Below are 23790 nucleotides of genomic sequence, written 5' to 3'. Positions count from 1 at the left end.
GTTAAGTCTTAAGCTACATTACTATAATCTAACTTTTTATTTTACGTTAACCCGCACTAAAAAACCTTGATGAATTTACAAGTTACAGTCCTTATTCTGAGTTTCGTATAAATTCCTTCGAATGCACTTTTTTTTCATTGTGTTAATTATATTTTTATCTTTCTCTTTTTCTGTGCTTCCCAGTGGCACAGCGGTATGACTGTGGACTTACACTCTTAAAACCAGGTTTCGATACCCGTGGTGGGCAGAGCACAGATAGTTCATTGTGCAGCTCTGTGCTTAATTAAAAATCAACAATAACTTTTCTATGGCCTTCCAGTGGCACAGCGGTAGGTCTGTGGGCTCACACCCTTATAAAACCGGGTTTTCATACCCGTGGTGGGCAGAACTAGCTCATCTTGTAATTCTGAGCTTAATCACAAAAAAAACCAACAACTAGTCATTTACAATAAATCTAACGCATACAAATAGAAGTAAATCTTCAATTTCGTATATAGGTTTAGGTTCTCATTTTTGAAGACAAGTATCTTAAATGATTTGGATTAAAACTTTTAATTTTAGACTTGCATCCGTTCTAATCATACTTTATTATTTTCACAAAAGCCAAGAATAAACTTTAACCAACATTAATTCTTAATGCTGTTTAATTACTAGGCCTTTTTGCACAACAGCAACAACTTAAAAAATAACCATTTTATGAAAAAATAGTTGTTTTTATTGGAGAAAGTTAGACAAAATTTGTAATATGTCCAGAGCATTGTAAGTAAAACTAATCTTTCTTGCGTTGTTATTTTTTTATTCTATAACTTTAATTAAATTTGTTTGTATCTATTATTCAGCGGTAAAACCACACGATTGACCTTTTGTGCTGTGCCCATCATGGGTATCGAAAACCGATGTTAAGCGTTATAAATTTTCAGACTTTTCGCTGAGCCTCCGAGGACTTTAACTAAATTTGGTATTTTCAACCGATACAGAACTTTAGATACAAATGGGCCAAAGGGCAAGGTGAGAGACCTCTAGAGTTCGGGAAAAGCGGATTTTAATCTTAAACTACTGACTAGAAGATGGAGCCTTGTTCAGATTTGAACCAAATAACTTGGTTGACTTATTTTTGGCCCTTCATGACCAAGTGATAAGGGTGTTTGACTCGTAATCTGAAGGTAGCGGATTCGAATCACCATTACACCAAATATGCTCCCATTTTCAGCCCTGGGGGCATTATAATGTGCGGTCAATCCTACTATTTGTCGTTAAAATAGTAGCCCAAGAATTGACGGAAGGCGGTGACAACTAGCTGTTTTCCCTCCAGTATTATACTGCTAAATTAGGAACTGCTAGCGCAGATAGCCCTCGTGTAGCTTTGTGCAAAATTCAGAAAACAAAGAAAGAAACACAACTGTCATTCTCATAGAACACTTAAAGCTGAAAGCGAGGAGCGCGTTCAGAGTCATCTCGTCACTATCCTTCAAACTTGAGATATAAAGCTTTGCACGTTAACCAGTAGGGTACCTTTGGATGAAAATTACGTATTAAGTTCGATTGACTTTAAGAACAAACAGATGTATGTACTATACAATGATTTACTAAGTGCATGAAATCTGTTGAGCTTGAGTTCATGGATACTTGTGATACATCGTAATTAAAATAATTTTATTGTTTTAAAAATTACGTGAACGACATATTGAGGTTAAGAAACAAATTTAAAGTATGTGTGTTTGTCTAACAATTTTTTGTTATTTCTACACTAAAGGGTAAGAGAACATTGGTGCTATTTTGACTGCAGATTATCCAATACCCCATGTTTATTGAATTATTTCTTTTTAGCGCTTCATACCATAAAATGTCTAGTACATGTGACATGCGCTTTATGGTGGATAAGTGAGAAACCGTTAAATTAAAAAATGGCTTCTGAATGGTTATTATCCTAATTAGTTTTATTGTATTACAAGAGTGGATCGCATTGATGCTACAAGTTTATTTTAAAACACACACGAGCATTTTGTAAAGATAATTAACACGGTCTTTATATTTGTACTTTGTTATGTCATAATATTATAATGGTGCAATATAATTAAAACAGCCTGTCTCTATTTGCACTTTAATCCACGTGTTTAAAACGTGCTGTAACAACAGCTGGTTGAAGTGTGAATAGTAAGCCTACAATAAATCGAATTAAAGGAGGAAATAATAACTTGGTGTGAAGAAAATTCTGTTTGAACGTAATAATGACGTCTCTTCCAATAATCTATAATGCTCTGATTTACTAATCGCACGGTATATGTATTTTGATATCACTATTAATCATGAATACATGAGCAAAAGTACCCCTTTGTCTGCGTGCTCAGCTTTTCAAACGAAAAACAGACGAACGCGTGGAAAGACACCACGGTTCGTAGTATGTAAAAGACAAGCTAAAATTGGTTTGGCTTGTTTTGAAATTCGCGCAAAGCTACTCGAGGGCTATCTGCGCAAGCCGTCTCTAATTTACTAGTGTAAGACTAGAGGGAAGGCAACTAATCATCACCACCCACTGCCAACTCTTGGGCTACTCTTTTATCAACAAATAGTGGAATTGACCAAAACATTATAACGCCCCCCGACTGAAAGGGTGAGAATGTTTGGTGTGATAGGTATTTGAGCTCGCGACCCTCGGATTACGAGTCCAGTGCCTTAACCACTTGGTCATGCCAGGCCCGACAAGCTAAAATACCCGTTTAAAATTATCACAAAGCTTCGTAAACAACATTTGTAATTTGTTTTTCATCTTTCAACGAATAAAGATTCTGAGGTCTCCCTTCCTGAACACCTTATCATCAGAAAAGCATGGTTATTTGAGAAATAATCTATCAACGTTCATACTTGACCTTGAATCCCATTAGAATCCCCCCAGTGGAACATCTGCGTGATAACAACACTGGAAAATGGGTTTCGATACCTCTGTTGGGTAGAGCACAGATAGCCCATTGTGTTGATCTCTGCTTATCTCTTTGGAATATTCAACATAGTCTAAAGTGCCACTCTGCCAAGATTGTTTGGGATTAACTCAATAGGCTGGGAGTAATTGACCAACAGCCTTGATAAAATAGTAATAATATTAAATTTAGTTCTTATCTCCTTATGACATTCCCCTCAGTTCATAGGGTTTAATATACAAAGTTTAGTAGAGACTGGCCTAATGGTTTTGGAGAAGTTAGTTTGCAAACAAACACACAATTTTCTTTATAAATGTGTAGATTATATGCGATGAAATGATAGATTTTACCTTGTATAATTTAACTTTATACGTATTGAATTTATATCGGAGATTTCTCCCTCACATGTTTTCTTTCAAACGTATCACGATTCATAGTGTCCAGCGTGATCGGGAAGCCTCACAAACCTGTTTCTGTTCCCAAATAGTTCCAAGAACATCGGGGGATCAAATAATCTAACCAGCGGGAGAACATGAAGTGATTTCATTGATAAAATCAGATCTTTTTTTCGACACTGAGGTTGTCGGCAGGTCGCCTGGTTGTCACGCAAACAGGCGGTAAGCCGTTAAAATATTTTGCTGATAAGTTTGACAAGAGACAACACGGTGAACTGACTCATTGACTCTACTTTAAATTATCGTCTTCATCTCTCTTTTGTGGCTCGATAGTTAAAGGGGATTCTGGACTACCTACACCGTGATACTTGGATCTAGTATATTTAAATCACAAATATAATCAATGGATGTACTGTTATTTGATGCTTAATAAATGATGAGGTTTATATTATGCCATACAGCCTCATTATATGTGTCATTTAAAAAATAAATCAGTTTGAAAAAGGCAGAAGGTTCTAAGAAGTTCAATGTTTGAGTACAACAGTAAGTCATTCAGCTTCGCACTACTTTCAGTAGACCATCAAACGGTCGACTCCAAAAAACCTGCCATCAGTTTATATAATGAATTATTATTTCAAGGTGGCCTTAGGTGATGTATTTAATTCGTGGTTTTGTTTTATACCGCCTTACTTTGTCTTGACTCTGAGTTCACGTTTCGAGTTTTGTTATCAAACCCTATGTCAATGGTTTGTACTTTTCGTAAATACCAGCAATAAAAACGTGCAGAAACATTCTTAAAAACAGCGACTTTTAGTGCTATGCATAAGGAATAAATATCCTTATTTCTTAATAAGGTGTTTCTTAAAACCTACCTTAACGTTTTACCTGTTTAGTGTTGCCTAGTTTCTTAAGTGACTTAGCAGTATTTGCTCCTGCGTCATATTCATTATATTTGCTATTTCTGAATCGTTTTCTTTTATTAATGCTGTGGCGTCAGATGAATTGAGGCCTAGAAATCCGTAGGTATTATATGATCATATCGATATCATCTTTCTCCTATCTCATTCTGTAAACAAGTAGCTTCACTCAATTTATTACAATATTCTTCTTTATAAATATGAATTGGTTCCTAAGATAATGTAGCAGCAATTGTAGCATGAAATAAAATAATAACATGTTCTTAATGTTGAGATGAAGTGCATTGAATGTTTAATATTTCCTCTCACTGAGAGTCACATTGTTAGTTCCGTAAGTTTAGAATATATAAGGGATACTACACTCTGTATTTGGAAAGAACACAGAAGTATATATAGTTATTGGAAAAAAAATGTCTATGTTCTAAAAAAAAAAGAAGAAAAGAGTCAAATGATTGCCTTCGTTTAGGGTTTAAATCGACCTAATGCACGAGACAAGAAAAGAATGTAAATGTGGCTTCGACAACAGTAGGTTGCATATTCTTCAATACTTTATGTCATAAACTATAATAAACACCGTGGAAATACAAAGTATTGAATGCGTTATATTAAAACGATTTTGAATATATATATCAGCAAGTCACCTGGCAAACACAACCGATATGAAATTGCAGGGAATTGTTCTGTGTCAAAAGTATATTTTGACACTTAACGGTGTTTTGTAGGTAGAGTGATGCCACCAAAGATTTATTGTTTGGGGAATGTTATGTACGAGCCTTTTTTGACGAAAAATATTCAAATACTTAGATTATAAAAATGTTTCAAGACTGATATCTAGAGTTTGTAAGATGGAATATTCCTTGTACCCAACGTCATTGAAAAACAAAGGAATATTGATTAATCTGGTGCGCCAGGACCACCCAGAAAGAGACCTACAACAAATCATACCCAAAGCTGTGATAAGCAAGGAGCGATGTCTTGTAATAAGTGAAACTCCAAGAACACAAAGGTTACAGAAGGATTCTCGTCTGAACATTTGGTACGAGTTATGTGTACACAAGCTGCTTTTACGATATATTTGTCTAACCGTTGCACACCTCAAACAACTGGAAAATGAAACAAGAATTGATGCTATTCCTGATTGTAAAACACAGCAATCAAGTCGTCGAAAACAGTGTGATATGTGTCGCTGCAACAAAACTGTTGAAACGGTTCCTGGGAATTCGTTGTCCTCGTACACTAGATGGCTTATGGAAAGCACGCATGGAGGAGAGATGTGCTTTAAATATGCCAGCCTTACGACGAAGTATTTTACAATGAAAACTACGTTGCAGGATTATTTTTAAGATGCATGGGCGTCGGTGAGAGCATGATGAAACGAGAAAAATTGGTGGCATGCACTGCAACAACGTGATAATACAATGTTATTAGTTTTAATATACGGTGAGTAAGTATATGACGAATCATTGTGGAAGAAACATATTTTTACCGTGCCATTTTCTTTCTAATTCACCACAATAATAGCAATGATCTTCTATAGACTCTGCTGTAATAAGAAAGTTATTTTAAGATAATGTTAATTAATAATATATTGTGATAAAATAAATATAAAATTTAAGATGTGGTGTCAAAAACCTTGACCTACTTTTCGTGTGTTGTGACAAATAAAATTGACAAAAAATATCTTTCATCGAGTTAATTCAGTTTATGTCGTACAGTGGCTGCCAAGCAGTTTGCTAACATAAATAGCGTATCACCCATCCACTTGTATGTCTGCCAATTCCCAAACGGCCTGAAGACTCCTGTTAGTGGATGAAATGTCTCAACGGTGCTGAATATAGCAGATATGAGGCGATTGTCATGCTATTGTATACATATTCATTTACTTGAACTCAGACGTTTTTATAAATACATGGTCTATATGGACACTAGGATTCCACTCTCTCTAAATCTCCTATGTCAGAACGTTAGTTGATCATTCAATATGTAGTTCATCTTGTCAATAACAATCAGGAACAAGGAATTACGAATAAAGTGTGTAGTTATTACAATGGTTATTTATCATGGCATTAGAAAAGAAATTAATTAATTATTATCTTCTCTTTCATATAAAGAGGAAGAATAATATAATGCGCATGTTTCTCATCGACTCAAGAAAAGTTTTATTACATTTAGAGTAGTTCGTATTTACCAAGAAGTTTCAAAAACTGCTTGTAATAGCAAGTTAGGAACTCTCTGTTAACTTGAAAATGACTTGTGAAAGTCCATTGTTCTCTACTTTATTTTAATCTAAGTTTTAATACCATTACTGGAGGGCCCGGCATGGCCAGATGGTTAAGGCACTCGACTCATAATCCGAGCGTCGCAGGTTCGAATCCTCGTCACACCAAACATGCTCGCCCATTCAGCCATTCGTTATATTGTTACGATCAATCCCACTCTTCATTGGTAAAAGAGTAGCCCAAGAGTTAGCGGTGGGTGGTGGTGACTAGCTGCCTTCCTCTAGTCTCTCACTGATAAATTAGGGACGGCTAGCTCAAATGACCCTCGTGTAGCTTCGTGCGAAATTCAAAAAACAAACAAACCAATAATGGGCGTCTTTAGAATATCTTTTTACTTCAAGAGGGTTTATCGTGATCATAAATTAATTAAAATCTATTTATTAATACAAAAACTAGAAAACTGATACGATAATTACAGTATGATTACTCAAAATAACCGATAATACTATGCCTTATTTGTCTACAAACTGTATAATTCTGTAGAAATAGCCAACAATACGTATACACATAGAGAGATTCCGAAAATTGTTAACAATTTTTAAAATATTTCTTTCTCAACGTGTGAAGCACTGTTTGCACTCCACGCGCCCACCATTTTATGGTCTGTTGAAATTCCTGCATCCATTGCAAAGGAGCTTTAAAGCTTTTGTCTTTGAAACAACACATTCAGTGTACTTTTTGATGTGCCAAGCACATGTTAGTTCTAAATCTTCTAAGCACATGTTTGATATAGCTTTCATTTTATTTGCTTTAAGTTATAACAACTGTTCAGTTTTTGCTAACTCACATACGCTTACTGGAAAAAGGTAATTAATTTCTACATAAAGCATATTCAGGTAGAGATATTTCATTGGAGCTTGTGGTTATAATGTTTTATTTGTGTCAACATACTTTTTTACACTAGTGTTCCACGAAAGGAAAATACTTGATTTCTATCTAAAGTGCCATTATCGAGTTATTTTCAGAAAGTCAAGTGAACACCCCTTTCTAAGTCTTAAATATGGGCCATTTTGTAATATAGATATATCTCGGTATATATATATAGATATATTTATATTTTATAGCAAAACTCACTATTGCTAAATATAAAATTTGCGTAATATAGCTGAAGTGGTATAAAAACGCCAAAGTTGTCGAAGCAATGAGAAGTTTAGGCTTAAAACACTGGTTAAAATCATGCCTGAGTGCAACGCGTTTTTTGTTTTTTTTTAACATTCCTCCTAATTAGCCCATAACGGATTCCAAATCATACATGTGAAACATTGCATTTCAGGTCTACCTTTCGTCCGTCACAAGTCACCGCTTACGAAGCTTCACGTTAAGTACCAGTGACTTGAGACAGACCAAAGTGCAGTTTCGTGCACTTCTTATTTTTTATCTTTCAATGTATATTTTTTTCATAAAATACATTTTTTTCATTTAAAATAACATAACTACAACAGCAGAACACACACTGAAACGAGAATTATTCATATACTGATTAAAACACAGTTAAAAAGTTAATAAAAATGTTTTTTCAACAAGTAGTCTGTAATAGTTTCTTTTAAGGTACTTTGTAATCTTCGTTTCGAGAAATTAGACTAAAAAGAAACTGCGAAATTATGCTATCAAAAATTCCATTAGGGTTTCTCTCATGAACCTAAGATTACTTCTTAAATTTTAAATATTTATTCTGTTTGACTCTTTTTTAATATCAAAGTCGTGTTACGTTCGTCTGCAAGTATGGTTTTTTCTTTATTGTAAGGAAATGTATGGAAGCCTATTAGAGAGCCCCTTAAAGCTATTACAAGTTTTCTTAAAGTTCTATTTGCGCTACGCTAAATTTTGTGGTAATTTGCTTTCCTTCTATTACAATTATCTTTGCTGACATGCTCTCCAGGTTATTAAATTTAGGATGAATGTTGTTATATTTTCCACCCTGTGTAATTTTCTCTAGTCATGAAATTTTCCACTCTAACTAATAAACAATTTTCGTTGTTGTTTTATTAAGAGTTATGTCTTGTATGAGCCTATATGACAGATAGGAACTCTTCACCATTTGCAAGGTTTCCTTAGTATTCCATGTGGTTAAAGTCCTCATAATCTAAATGGGATATAGTATTTGGTACTCTAATTCGAAACCTTTCCATAAGTGATTAGCATATTCATATACGTTCCCCAGTGGCACAGTGGCGTGTCTGCGGATTTACAACGCTAGAATCAGGGTTTCGATATCCGTGGTAGGTAAAGCACAGGTATTTGTGTTTAATCACAAACAAACAAAATGTTCATAGAACACAACTGCGCTGTAGAAAATGACAAGGACACGTAAGATTTTCACAAAGATAACACAAATATCTTAGTTCCTTACTCCTGGGATAATTGTGCACTTTCCTAGTTCAACATAAAATGTTTGCTCGTTTAGTTGGTCTATCCTGCATTCTTAGTCAGTTAATCTGACAAATCAAGCACGCAGTTTCTGAAACACAAGACAAAGTTTGCTATTTTATTTTTGTGAGATCTTTCCTTTTAATACATATATATAAAACTTCTTCTGCAAGAAAAGCCGCTGGCCATTGATGAGTCAAATTTATGAGCGTAGCCTAATTTTTTTAATCCATCTTTTTTACCAACTAAACAGTGTGTTAGTGATTAATCTATGTTACTGCCAGGAAAAACAAAGTTTATACAGTACAAAACTTGTCAGAATCAGATATTACAGAGGCAAGAAGCTAGTTTTGAATTGGTATATTTTGCCTTTCTATGTTTCTAATTCATTTTTAAAAGAAAAACGACACGACACGTTAGTTACTGGACATCAGTAAGTACAGTGCATAAGTTTGATCAGCTTCTAAGAGTTGTCATTTAAATGATATATTGTCTGTCAAAAAAAAAAACTTTAAAAACTAAGACCGTAGACCATGTTTCGTTTAAAAAATCTAACCAGTTGATCAGGAAACCTACATTGAACATAATTACCACACTGGTTCTTCTGTCGCTTTCGAGAAGGGATAACGTTTGCGTTGGAAAATTTATACGAGTGTAGGTCAAACACATTATGTCATGATAAACATTTACACCCAGAATTTGTATTAGATGTTACGTGATATTTTTAATAGAAATAAGGCTGTTAATATAAACATCCATGCCAAGATTTAAGTATTTCCTGCCTGATTTCATGACATTCTGACCGTTTTTTGCTCTGTAGCGATCGACTTGACAAAATTTATTTTTCATGAATTGTGTTTGTTTATTAGAATTAGCTTGACGATATTCGTAACAAACTATGAAATATAAACCTACGAACCTATTTCTGTAAATTACATACAACCTTCCATAAATATTACTATTTCTGTTATTGTACTAGGTTTTAAAATCGCGCGATAAATTGTCTAGCAACAGAAATAAATGTCTAACAAATTTTACTGTTAATGACACACTGTTCTCTAATCTGCACAGGTACTAAGCTCTGCATTCTCTACCTTACTACCTACTATTACCCTGGCAACGAAACATACTGACAACAGTTTATCCCGCAGCTCTCTTTAACACTCCTTTCTCTCTAATGTACTCTGCCTTAAAATTCTATTTCTACTTTTCTATACTTTTAAAAAGCTTTCAACTATTTATCTGGCAAAGGAATACACTGCTGATAATTTTTCTGTTATCTTACTGAGTGTAATCTATAGTGTAATCCTTGTGTATAAAAACAACAACAGGAAAACAAACAACGACTGAAGTCCAACGATTCTATATGCAGTTTTATTGTGCTAATACGTATAAAGCAAACACTATCTAAGCAAGCCTCTGCATCTACAAAATGTATATTGGAACACGCGAAATAAAAGTGGAGAGTGTACATTAAAGTAAGTACTCGTTTTTAGTTTAGACAAAGTAAAGAAAACTTTGGTGAATACATGCGCTAGTGATTATCAGATCGATGTGTCCTTTTGCAAGAGAGCGTTAAGTCATAATAATTCCTTTTGTACGACTTAATATTACAATAACATTCTAAAGTATCAATCACATTTAAGATAATCACAAAGTCGAAATAATAATATATATACTATTAAAAGAAATTGCAAAGCTGTTTTTTTATTTCAGTGGTTCTAGAAATAGGCAAACACAAAATATCGTACTAAGTAATCAAATAGGGAGGGTAAGGAAGAAACACGTTAGCTAACAACGACTTCTTGTGAATTCTTATAAACGTTGAATTGACTTTTAAAATTGAAAAAAATATCAGTATATACTCTTAGAGTCATTTACCACATCCATTAAAACAAATATTATACATTTTGGTGGTGTCTGATGATAAACATAGACAGGCAGAAATATTTTTAAAATGTTACGTCGTAAAATTTATATTTAATCTTCGTCTCATAAAACATAATTGAAATATCATTCTAGAGGTACTAGAGACTAGTTTTATTTTCTTTTATACAAGTGACAATTCTCATATGCGTCTTAACACTGCTATATTTTCTTAACAGTTATGAAGTTTTGATAAAGTTTAAAAAATAGGTTTTGATACCCGCGGTGGGTATACCACAGAGAACCTATTGTTTTGCTGTGAACTTAACTACAACTAACAATAACGACAACTGATAAAGTACCAAGCACTAGGTTTAAATTTAATATGCGTACTACAAAACTTGAGAGAGACCCACCAGCAAAGGGATCCAGGATATTTTAGTTTTAAATATAATCATTACACCATATTCATGTATATACACGCGTTATTAATTTAAAATTAAGGAACTTTGTTGATGTTTTCGTTGGTTTCCTTGAGTAGCCAGTTTTAACCGTATTCTGTTTTTCATTTCAATGCTAAAATGTCTCAGCTTTTCAAGTTTGAGCAAATAAGTCAGTTTGTTTTTTGAATTTCCCGCAAAGCTATACGAGGGCTATCTACGCTAGCCGTCCCTGATTTAGCAATGTAAGACTAAAAAGAAAGCAGCTGGTCATCACCACCCATTTCCAATTCTTGGGCTACTCTTTTATCAGCGAATAGTGGGATTAACTGTAACATTATAACGCTTCCACGGTTGAAAGATAGAGCATGTTTGGTGTGACAGGAATTCGAATCCGCACCCCGCAAATTAAGAGTCATGCGCCTTAACCATCTGGTCTTGCAAGTCCTTTACGAAATGAAACAGATACTTGTAAGAATTGAGTCAATACAAGTGGAAATAAGAAGAGAATTTTGAGAGTAAAGTGATAGGTTTGTTAGGATATCCTCATTGTCTCCAACTCTTCTGTTTCTTCTGTCCTTAGTTTCTGGCTCTCCAACTAAGGAACCTTGTCCACCAGCCAGCAGTATACACGAACACACACCTTCAGAAGGAGTGCCCCATAATTTGGAAAATACTGGACAAGAGGCAAGGCAACTTGTAAGCACCAGTCACTGTTGAGTCTTGGGCTACTCTTTACTAACGAGTAGAGGGAATTTCTATCAGATTATATAAGGTCCTCACGGCTGAGAAGGCGAGCATGTTCGGTAATGGGAGTATAGCATCTTAACCACCAGGCCGAGAATAAAGACAGCATAACTTTGGTCTCATTCTGTAAATCAAAATAGAAATCCTAAAATTAAAACAAAGAAACAAAAAAGGTAAAACAGCTAAACACGTTTTTTGAACGGTAAGCACTAGAAGTGAGGTTGTATTCGGTTTACATAAAAATATATATTTCCATATATATATGCATCTATGATAAATGGATAAGTGGGTTTTCTCGACATCACTGATAAATGGCAGTATATTATCCAGTATCCGAAATTGTAATGCCTTTCTACACATACAAGTCTGAAACAATAAATATTAAATTTAAATCCCTTCTATTGTAACAGATTCGAAATCTCCTTCGCAAGTCGTTTCTTTACAGAAAACAATAATGCGTCTGGTGAAAACCTGTAGGAGATCGAAACGTCGTCCAATTTAGTTAATTTTTTGAGTCAGTGCCAAAGACGGAAAACCCACAACTTTTAGACTAACTTACAAAGCATGAATACATAGAAAATAAAAGCATTTGATACCTGTAATTATTTCCTGCCCAGAGAAATTGGGGCAATAGAAAGTATTGTTTTAGTATTGTTTATTTATTTATTGTCTTTCTATTTGTTTACTTCAGAATTTAAAAGTTTCGTATCCAACATTTTTCTAGAAGTAATATTACTTTTGATTCTCTAATACTATACTGTTTCAAAGTTGTTGTTTTTATTTTCTCAAAATGTCCTAATCAAAAAGTAGATACTCTTGGTCATCGAACGTATTTTTGTAGTTATTATACCTGAGTGATATTAGATGTTTTTATTAGTACGCTTCTAAAAGTTCTGCTTTTTCTAAAAAAACAGAAACTCTCAAAGATTTTATTTCCAGTTCTTCTTGAGGTAAGTGCAATCCTCCTGGTATCGCCCCAAAAAGAATATAAAATTATGCGTGTATTGTACATTTTTGTGTAACAGTGTTCCTGTTTTGTTTTGGAATTTTGCACAAAGCTACTCGAGGGCTATCTGTACTAGCCGTCCCTAATTTAGCAGTGTAAGACTAGAGGGAAGGCAACTAGTCATCACCACCCACCGCCAACTCTTGGGCTACTCTTTTACCAACGAAAAGTGGGATTGACCGTCACATTATAACGGCTGGGAGGGCGAGCATGTTTGGCGCGACTCGGGCGCGAATCCGCGACCCTCAGATTACGAAGCGCACGCCTTAACGCGCTAGGCCATCACAGGCCCTAACAGTGTTCCAGTGAAGATATCGTTGTTTAAGGGTAAAGATATATCTGGATTTTATCCAGCATAGGGAGAGACCCAAAATTTAATGTTATAAGTCCTCAAACTTATCACTAAGTTACCATAGAACGTTCCTGTTTACTTATCAAGAGTAATAATCTAGACATATAAATCAAAATGCGTTTTTTGAGGTTTAATGTTTATGGAGTAATATATCAAACATATTTAGAATAGCTACGAAAATAGCAAAGATCAAAATATAAATTTAGGCTAAAACGTTTAGTTAAACTAGGTTATGTTCGATTTGTTTTTTGAATTTTGCCCAAAGCTACACGAGAGCATTAGCCGTCTCTAATTTAGCAGTGTTATACTAGTGTTATCACTACCCACCGTCAACTCTTGGACTACTTTTTTACCAATGAATAGTGAGATTGACCGTTACATTATAACGCCCCACCCGGCTAAAAAGGCGAGCGTGTTTCGTATGACGGAGATTCGAACCCACCACCCTCAGATTACCAGTCGAGCGCTCTAATCAGCTATCACTTCTAAATTAGGAAATTATTGTTCAAGAATGAAAAAAGCCATTGTTTGTTTTAAGCACAAAGTTACAGAAAGAACTATCTGTGCTGTGCTCACCACGGGTATCAGAAACCATTTTTTAGCGTTATAAGCAATGAAATACGTAACTAATAACATGATCTCCTACAGTAGATCCAGAAATATTGTCGTTTTGAAGTTATTACATATGAGACCGTGTGTGAACTCTTTCTTTGATGTTGGTCTACACAACATATGTATATATATATTAATGATTTCGTGTGACATGTAAATTGAGTCTGCTTTTGTTGAGACTTTGCAAAATCATTTATAAAGACGTCAAAATTTATCACGTTCAATCAATAATATTCTTATTATACATGTGCAAAATTTGAATTCCGCTGTTGAAAATATACTCTTCAAAACAAGAAACGCAAAAGGAATATTTTTGTTATTTTAAAGAGAAATATATGTAATAACGTTACAAGCTCAGAGTATGTGATGTTACATGTGTTAAGGCACTGATTGTCAGACCAAAATGACAATAAAAGTTCTGCACTTTAAAAACGGAGGAAAACATCGGATTTTTTGCGAAAACGCATGCGTGTCCAATAATTTGTTTGAAAGATCTGCATGTTCTGCAAGTGCAACATGTGCAAAATCCCTATAAAAGTGACGGGTTCTCGGTTTCCATAGCTCAGTGTTAAGCCACCGACACGCAATACAGTTACGCCAAGACTGACTGAAGCACAACGCAACAACGCCATTGGTCGCTTGGAAGCAGGCGAATCTCGATCAGATGTTGCCAGAGCTGTGAATGTCCACCCAAGCACCATCACAAGGCTATGGAATCGTCACCAACAACATGGATCAACTCGTGACCGTCCACGATCTGGCAGACCTCGTGTGACCACGCCCACACAAGATCGCAACATCCGGTTACGTCACCTTCGGGATAGGACCACCACTGCGACGTCTACTGCTTCAACCATACCAGGGATGCGTAGGATTTCCGATCAGACCGTACGCAACCGTCTACGAGATGCTGGAATCCGACCTCGACGTCCAGTCAGAGGCGTCATCCTCACCCAGCAACATCGTCAAGCACGGCTGCAGTGGACTCGGGCACATCGGGTATGGCCTCATCGACGATGGAGGCATGTTTACTTCAGCGATGAATCACGTTTTATGCTTCGTAGGCAGGATGGAAGGACCCGTGTTTACTGTCGCCGAGGTGAACGTTTTGCAGCAAACTGTGTGCAGGATGTTGACAGATTTGGTGGTGGTAGCGTCATGATGTGGGCTGCCATCGCCTACAATGCAAGAACAGACCTTTTGCACATTCGAGGGAATCTTACGGCTCAACGATACGTCGACGAGATTCTTAGGCCCCATGTGCAACCCATCATGGTGAACGTCAACGACGTTTTTCAACATGACAACGCCCGTCCTCATACAGCCCGACTCACCACTGTCTTCTTGAGACACCACAACATCAACGTTCTTCCCTGACCCTCCAGATCACCAGATTTAAACCCCATCGAACATATTTGGAACGAGTTGGACCGACGTCTGCGACGGCGACAACTTCAACGGCAGACTCTACCTCAGCTTGCAGCAGCTTTGCAGGCTGAGTGGACAGCCATTCCACAGGATGTGATTCGTCATCTCATCGCTTCCATGGGCAGGAGATGCCAAGCAGTTATTGATGCTCACAGGGGGCATACTCGTTATTGACGTTAAGTGACGTTAAACTTCACCTTATGAGCGTGGACTTCGCCTTTGCAGACTTTGGATGTTCAGCAGTGAATGTGCAAAGTTTCACACATGTCATACAGAACTACCCGGAATAAACTTGTTAACAATTTGTGTCATATTTTGCCTTTTGCGTTTCTTTTTTTTGAAGAGTATAGTTTAGAGAAAACGACGACAAAAAGTATTGAAGCAAATGTACGTGAGAAAATCTACATGAAATTGAAGTGCGTCATACCTTTTAAGTCCCAAATATAAGATAGAAACATAAAGGAAACGTTCGTCTTGATTGGTTCAGTAAATCAAATGTGGGAGTTACTAAACAAAAGGAATCCTTTGATTAGTTCAATAACACTATGTAACACAAATTTTGTTCCTGGATAGTATGTGTTATTTCTTAATTGCTTATATTGTAAAAGTACAGAAAATGGCCATTATTCCCTTCAATCTTTGCTTTTGTGACCTGGATAATGAAATTTAGAAATTAATCTATTTTCTGTGTAAAAAAGGGCAAATTTGCACATTTTCATTTACATAAGGACTGAATAAAATAACATATGAATCAATATTTACATGTGTTTATACTAAAGTTATACAAAAATGTTTAGAAGTGAGTGGTATTTCAAGATTTGCGACTGTAATGTAAATCACTTTCACGTATTAGCCCCAAAATATAGTCTCCCATCATGTTTTCGTTATACACTCCTTGATAGCGGCGTTTAAAGTCCAGTATTTCTTGGTGGAAGCGCTCGCCTTGCTCCTCTGAGTATGCTCTCATGTTCTTGAATTTATCAAGATGAGCATCAAGGGTATGGACTTTGAGGGACATCCTGCAACCCGATTTGCCGTAGTTCTTTACTTGAGCTTCAACCAGTTCCACATAATTTTCGGCCTTGTGATTGCCCAAAAAGCCCCAAACCACTGCAATAAAGCTGCCCCAAGCTTTTTTTTCCTTGCTACTGAGCTTCTTGGGGAATTCTGTGCACTCCAGGATCTTCTTTATTTGAGGTCCAACGAAGACACCAACTTTGACCTTTGCCTCAGACAGCTTAGGGAAGAAGTCTCGAAGGTACTTGAAGGCTGCAGACTCCTAATAAAGACCTGTGACAAATTGTTTTATAAGACCCAATTTTATGTTCAATGGTAGGAACAACACCTTCTGGATGTCCACTAGTGGCTCACAACTTGACGTTGTGCCTCTCCACAGAGAACTCGGTCCGTTGTGGCCAGTGCTTCCTGTTGTAGTGCGCTGCGGTGTCCCTGCTGTCCCAAAGGCAAGGATAACAGGGAAACTTGGTAAAGCCTCCTTGGAGACCCATCAGGAATGCCACCATTTTGAAGTCTCAGATAACCTCCCAGCCATATACATCATACTTCAAGGCTTCTAGTAAGGTTTTGACGCTGTTGTATTCCTCTTTGAGGTGCACCAAAAGATATTTAAATTTAAAAGGCCTAAAATTTGTATAATATAAAAATCTTACTATTGAAGCAAGCAAAAATTGTCCTTCTTACCTTCTATAGTGTTTTTTTTTTTTTGCAGTGCTCGCAGGTAAAATGAGGTGCTCAGGGTTTGTCTTAATCCACGACAGACGTGCCGAAATATGCCTTTTAGGCTTCAAGCATATTAGCAGATGCTGTCACAGAGTACTTTTTCGCTCTTGTCTTGATAAATTGGCCACATACATAGCAGAATGCGTCTGGAGTATGCTTGCAGCTTTTTGATGCCATCTCTGATAAAATCAAATAGATCTATGTGTTCACTTAGGCAGCTAGAACCAAACTGAAGTGGTGAGTGGTGATCCCCTGTATATATATTACTATGGAAAGTTCTACAGCATTCTAGAAAGTTCTTGTAAGGTCGAGAAAATTCTCTATCAGTTACTCAGCACTGAATTTACGTGGAATGTTCTAGAAAATGGGTAAATTTTAAAATTTCATTACCCAGGTCACAAAACCAAAGTGTGAAGAGAAACATAGGTATTTTCCATTTACTTTAGACATAAGCAATTGGGAAATAACACTTTCTGCCCACAAACAAGAAAAAGCATAATGACCAATACACGGTAGTAGACAGGTGAAATATATTACTTTCCGTGTTCAAAGTCTTTATGTTAAAACATAAAATGAAGTTAGCACTTTCTTACAATACGTTTTGTGGATAATATTTTATTGTTATAAGAAACTGCGGATATACTTGATAATAATGTTTTCATAAATTTATCCAGCATTAGAAAAGTAACACTGAATAAAAATTGTAGCATGAAAAGAGTTACAGAAACATTGAGTCAAGTCCCTAACTTTAACGTGCAACTATTTTGATGCTGTCTTAGAATACATCTTGAACTTAAGTTCAATAAATATCCGAATAATACCAATTATCGCCAAACATCATCTTCATATAAACATTCAAATTAACGTTCAACACGTATACTTATTATCCATCACACTGGGTTTTGCTTGACAGTAGAATATAAATAAAATTTATTTGTGAATTTGCAATAAAAATTAATAACAGTGATGTTTTTCACTGGAAACTGGAATCAAACATCAAATGCTCACTTCATCATCATCTGGCTGTATGGTAACAATGCAGTAACGGTAATACCACAAAAACAAAGAAATGAAGATATAATAAGAAACTTTATAACATTCAATCATTTATCGAGTTATTTCTTTGCTTGTGATAACATTGTTCAATTCATATTCCCATAACATTAAACCAAGTGAAAAAAGCAGATTATAAACCAGATTTTACACCAAAATAACTTAACCAATACCCTTTCTTATCTTCATTCCGTATGTTTGCTTTATTTCTAGATAAATTTACGATCAGGAGACTGTGAAACTGCTGGCAGCTTTAAGGATTTATGTGGTATCGCCACGTTATGCTGTAAGTAATTTAAGAGGAAGAAGGGAAAAACAAACTGAAAACAGCTCCTAAAGTTAGTGTATGTAAGAGCTATAAACAACACCATCACCACACTGGAAAATAATTTACGATATTTATATATAAGTACCAATCCTAAAGTTTCTTACAATACAAATAAAAACTTAATCTTGTTTCTTTACTGGTAAGAATCCGTATAGAAATTACAAATACAATTAAACATATTAGTTAAGTAAGTAAATATGTATTTACAGTCCTGTGACTCTTGTGACTTTAAAATTTGTGTTTATCAAACAGCAACAACAAGAAATTCAGGTTGACCTCCTACTAAAATCTGTGACTGCTAATGAACAAAGTCATATTGAACTGCCCAGACAGGTCGAGATAAACAGGACAATTTCAGTGCTAGCCACTTGTGAGATACGGCTGTAGCGACACATTGATAACAAATTCATCACTATGTTAAGTTGTAAATAGAAGTTTCGAGCTATATCACTTCACATCAGCTAGACCAATTTGATGTTAGAAAATGTCATTCAGTGTGTGGTAGAGTGTTTGTTTGTTTCGAATTAAGCACAAAACCACACAATGGGCTGCCTGTGCTCTGCTCATTACGGGTATCGAAACCTGGTTTCTAGCGTTGTGAGGCCGTAGATATACTGTTACACCACTGTAAAGTGTGGTTGAAATATTTTGTTTGTTCATATATATATCGGTAGGTTGAGTAAAATCGTGTGATAGATTTAAGTAGTAAGAAAACTGAACAACGGATGTAAGTAAGCATATATATATATGTATTGAAAATTACAAAAATAATCATCTTTTATAGCTTTTGACACACTTATATGTATCGATTTCAAATAGATAGATAAAGTTTGTTTTTCATCTTCTTTTATGGTAATTTCATACGCTTTATCGAAAATATTCCTTCAACAGATTTTCGTGGACAGTGTAACTAAGCTATACTTGGTTACAACTCTATTTTCCAGATGTATCGATAAGTTATCTTCGTATATACTCTTTAAGTTATGTTTTGTTCTAAGCTCCATAAACCAATTGTAAGAAAACAAATGGTTTACGATGATACACTTAAAAGTTCAGTGTTATGCCATAAGAATAAGTATACTATTAAAAAATCCAAACAGTCCATGAAGCGCTTACAGCAGAAAGAGGAATACAATGTACCTCGAGGAACTCAGCTAGTCTGGCGTGAGAACTTGCAGCTTGACTCCTTGTTTCATTGAGAGAACCAACATCAAAAATCCTAGCAGTAGTCTACATGTTATCGGTTCGTTCCTTCCCTTCGGTCGAACACCTGTACCAGATCCCACGAACAAAGGTCTATAGTGCAACTATCCTTCATAGAACTCGTGAGGTACCTGACATCAGGATAACCCTCCAATCGATGAAGATCGAAGGTCGGTGAAGCCGCCCGTTCGCAAAACTCTGACGAGTGACCAGTCATTTGATTAAGATTTGTCAGGTCCGTTTTAATCTGGGTTATTGTCATTGTACCACGAATGATAATACTTGTTACGACTGAGTCAGATAGAGTAGAACCTTATTCAGGAATACGTCTTTATGTGAAAACGAATAATAGAATCTTAAAATAAAACGATTCTTCATGATTTTTTTCCATAACAAATTTGGTAATAACAAAAGAAATAATCGTTCTTTGCTTAAATTCATCTAAAAGACATGTTTTGTGTTCTATGAAAATATTATGATTTGTTCTAATTTAATTGACTGGTATAAAGGTATAGGTACTACTTGCTTTTGCTTATTGTTTGTTGTTTCGTGACTGAAGAACTTTATTGTTAGTTGAAAAATACACGAGTTGTTATAAAGCTTTATGTGTTACTACCAATTGTAGTTGTTAGACCTTTATGGTTGTCATTGTACTCAACACTATGTTTCATAATCTTCTGGACTTCTTAATGGCTTATGTTTGGAACATCTTGTTATCATTTCCATAATAAAACCACGTTTGACTAAACCTTCTAAATCATTGATTGGTTCATAATTGTTAGACTTTCTCCTTAGTTTAGGTAAAAATTAAGTTTCATTGAGATTTTAAAATGATTGTATTATTTAGAAATGTCACGTGAAATTTGATGTTAATAAAGTGAAAATTCATTTTGTTACTCGTTTAATAAGTTTATAAAAGAAAAAGAACCACATTACATGGCTTTTCGAACTTATTTTAATAAGCCTGTATCACTAAATGAACCAGGTGTATGGTCTGTGACTATAGATAATGTTGATATTTTCTAACTAAACCACACCTCTTAACAGCTATGGTTACTAGCTCTGTTTGAGTCACCAGCCTTGCTCTTATACCTTGCATATTCCAGTTTCGAGATCGATTCAGACATCATTGATTGATAATGGTCCCAAAAAGTCAGGCTTAGAACTGTCGCTTTTCCAGCATTTGACTGAACCAGATAAACATCAGGGTGTAGCTGCATGTTTCATTGTGATGCGTGAAGTACGAAGTAAAGTAAAATGTTTCAAAAATAATAGTATTTCTAAAAAAAAGAAACAAAACAAGTTGCGACAATTTTTCAGTTAATCGGTAATAATAATTCAGAAACCAATCTGTTTACAATAAAGTAAAATAAGAGATGCAGTGATGTTCACAGGATAGTGAATAGGTAACATCATTGTCACCCATCTGTTTGTTCGTCTGTCCGCCATACATCCCGTTTGGCTATCCATTTCTGTGTATTTATTTGCCTATCTGTCTAAACGTCTCTATGACAACAACAAAACAAATTCGGTAAAAAAAATTAAAGTTAATACGTTTGTTTCTTTCAAATGTTTATCACAAAGCTATACAAAGAGCTATCTGCACATAGCTTCTCTAATTTTGAGCTAATATGCTAGAGGGAAGACAGTTTTGTCATTAGCACCTACCGCCAATTCTTGGGATCCTTTTATGTGATGGAATAGTAAGATTTTAACCGCCACTTTTATAATGCACCCATCGTTCCAAATTCAGAAGTGCATTTTTGCAGTGACACATCAAGAGCCATTAATCCTTGAATTCACAGTCCGAACACACTAGGTGACGACCACTGTAACGATTTCAAATTACCCCTGTTTTCAAGTTACCCCCCGGTAGTATGAAATTGTTTTCAGAATACCAGGGGAGTAACATGAAATCGATTTTAAATTACCCCCTCTTCTAACGCCAAAATGACAATATTAATGATTACTTTTCATATTTGTAGTGCGTGCCAAGTACGTATCTAAATACATGATAATAGGCAAAAGGCAAAAAAACAGACGGGGTTTACATAAAATAAAGCGTACATATATGAAATATTCGGGTGGGGAGTAGGTGACAATACGTTTTTTTCCAAATAAATAACAAAGTCTTTTTCGTGAACAGCAATTTTATTTGGTCAAATCTGACACTTTTTACACCATTGAACACTCTTTTTTCCTTTCAACGTCGATATATACACAATCCATCAGAAAACATCACCTGCGTCCGCTCGCGGTCAAAAATAATTATTACTTCCGCCAAATATATTTTATTTCTTTTATTAAAATTGATGATTTATATGAGATAAAAGGTATTTTAAGGGCTCGTCCTCGCCAGACCACAAGGTCTACATTGTTTGTTTTGGAATTTCGCACAAAGCTACACGAGGGCTATCTGTACTAGCCGTCCCTAATTTAGCAGTGTAAGACTAGAGGGAAGGCAGCTAGTCATCACCACCCACCGCAAACTCTTGGGCTACTCTTTTACTAACGAATAGTGGGATTGACCGTCACATTATAACGCCCCCAAGGCTGGGAGGGCGAGCATGTTTAGCACGACTCGGATGCAAACCCGCGACCCTCAGATTACGAGCGCATGCCTTTACGCGCTCGGCCATACCAGGCCCAAGGTCTACATACTGTCTTCATTCAATATATTGTAATTTATACATATTAATTTTTTTATAGTTCTTTATGTGCACTGAAATAAAAATGAATGATTGATAGCATGAGATATAGAACATGATAAATATTCGAATTTTTACATTATTATTAATGTGTTAATTTCATTTACACACGTCTAGCATCTTAACAAATCGTTAAAACGAGTCTATCGGGAAGGGGGTAGCTTGAAATCAAGGGGGGTAAGATGAAATCGATTTCAAACTACCCCAGGGAGTAACCTGAAATCGATTTTGTCCTACCCTGGTAATATGAAAACGAATTAAAATTACCGGGAGTTAACATTTACAGGGGGTAGTTTGAAATCGCTACACCAGCCCCAGATATCATGTATATAATGATATAAATCTTTTGAGCTTGCTAAATCTCATGAGATATTATTGAGATTATAGCCGAAAATAATGACAGTAGCAAATGATTATTGTTACGTATTATAATTAATCCCGAAATAACTTCCAATTAATTAGGTTACGTATTGCGATTTTAAGTACTCTTAACTGAGTTAAATTGTAATTTAAACTTAGAAGTTTATTAAATGTAGAGATGTATCGAATTTATGATGTTTGCCAACAAGATTGATACACACAGTTTTCTTTCTTAACATAAATATATTTTAATATACAAACAATAATACATTTTATAATAACGGTTATTGAAGATAATAATGTATAAACAAAAGATTTACAAACTTGCAAATAATATTTAGTCTTCTCTTCTATCCGGAATTTCATTGATATCTTAGCGAGGGTTCACACTGAGCGAATCAATTTTGAGTTGATATAGGCACAATTTACTTAACGGGGAGCTAGCTAGTTCTTTACTGCTGAAGTTAAACAGTTTGTAATGTTTGAAATCTATTAATGTTCTTGGTAAAAAAAAAATCTTTAGTTTTCCGCTTAATCAGCGTTTATTGAGAAAAAGTATCAACCTCTTCACGTTCCTCGCTGGTACAGCGATGAGTCTACGGATTTACAACAATATATTCAAGGGTTCGATTCCCCTCGCCGGACTCACCAGATAACCCAATGTGGCGTTGGTATAAGAAAAACACATATTAAACTCTCTTCAATCTAATTTAGGAATATTTGTCATTCTCTTCGAAACATGGAGTTATAGTAACTGTTAAAATAATGTCAATCTAGCTTCTAATTTTCAAATATTTATCCTGTGACCTTCAACACTTATTTAAATTTAATGATATAATGTTAAAGAGTAAAATTGCTCCGGACATCATTTCAGTCTATAAAAAAATGTTCATAGAAATAATGATGAATTTATTCACAAAAATATTGCTTTCATTATTTTGGTTATTTCTTGTTTTAATATTGAGTAAAGACACATGTGTCATAATACACTGATAAAAAGTAATAAACACGTACATTCATAACTGCAGTTCTGCCTTGCTTTTCATATTATTCCCTGAAAAGTTCTTGATATCC

The 23790-nt window shown here is 35.3% G+C and overlaps 1 long non-coding RNA gene across 1 annotated transcript; it reads left to right on the top strand.

Annotated features, from left to right (window-relative positions):
* The first annotated feature begins 10223 nt into the window (after positions 1-10223).
* LOC143239402 (uncharacterized) lies at positions 10224-20524 on the top strand. Its single transcript, XR_013021165.1, has 3 exons — positions 10224-10351; positions 18331-18403; positions 19546-20524. It is a non-coding gene; the product is annotated as an uncharacterized LOC143239402 (long non-coding RNA).
* Positions 20525-23790: the final 3266 nt, after the last annotated feature.

This window comes from Tachypleus tridentatus, chromosome 13 (assembly GCF_004210375.1).
Source record: "Tachypleus tridentatus isolate NWPU-2018 chromosome 13, ASM421037v1, whole genome shotgun sequence".
NCBI lineage: Eukaryota > Metazoa > Arthropoda > Merostomata > Xiphosura > Limulidae > Tachypleus > Tachypleus tridentatus.
Note: the sequence above shows the minus strand (reverse complement) of the source record. Positions and strands in the feature narration are given on the sequence as shown.